Raw genomic sequence first — 974 nt, forward strand, 5'->3', positions numbered from 1 at the left:
ACAAGATCTGCGGCCTATCAAAGAGCGGGGGCGGTGGGGGGCGGAGCCAGAGGCTGTGGGGGATCGGATTCGATCCCGGCTCCGGCTCTTGGAAGTCACCGAGCGGCTGAAAATGCCGCTTTAGGGGGAAAAAAATATTAAAAAGCGTAAACCCGACAACAACTAAAACACTCAAATGGAGTCCCAAACGAAAAAAAAAAAAACCAATGAGAAATAGTTTGGGGTTTTGTTTTTTATATTGTATTTTGGGGAGTCCCGTTTCCGGGTGTTTTCACCCCGTAAAGGCTGGGTGGGCGTTGCTTTCTCCCTTAACGTGGCCTCGGTGTGACTCCAGCAGTTTGGGGATGAACACACAAAAGGGACAGGTCCCGTGGTATTTGGAATGGAAATGGTGATTTTGATGTGTCTCAGAACCACAGGATGCTTTGGGTTGGAAGGGACCTTAAGGATCATCCACTGCTCCTGCCATGGGCAGGGACACCTTCCACTAGCCCAGGCTGCTCCAAGCCCCGTCCAACCTGGCCTTGGACACTTCCAGGGATCCAGGGGCAGTCACAGCTTCTCTGGGCACCCTGGGCCAGGACCTCACCACCCTCACAGGGAGAAATTTCTTCCCAATATCCCATCTAACCCTGCCCTCTGGCAATTTAAAAACCAGTTCCCCTTGTCCTATCACTATCTGCTTGTGTAAAAACTCCCTTTCCCTCCTTTTTCCAAGCCTCCTTTAAGTCTTCTAAGAGGCTGTTTTAGGCAGGAATCAAAAGGTGTCGCTGCCCACAGGGAAACCTGCTGCTCCCCCTTAAAAATCCCTTAAAAATCTTAATCTAAACTCTGTTTAAAAATAGGAAAAGAATATAAAGCATGACAAAAACATTAGCAAAGGCATACCGGGCACCCAAACTTGGCCATGTCCCCTGGATATTGTAGCTAACAGCAGTTTTTCCAGGGTAATCCTGGGAATGAATATTCACCCC

The sequence above is a fragment of the Corvus brachyrhynchos genome, unplaced genomic scaffold, assembly GCF_000691975.1.
Source record: "Corvus brachyrhynchos isolate BGI_N302 unplaced genomic scaffold, ASM69197v1 scaffold116, whole genome shotgun sequence".
NCBI classification, from domain to species: Eukaryota; Metazoa; Chordata; class Aves; order Passeriformes; family Corvidae; genus Corvus; species Corvus brachyrhynchos.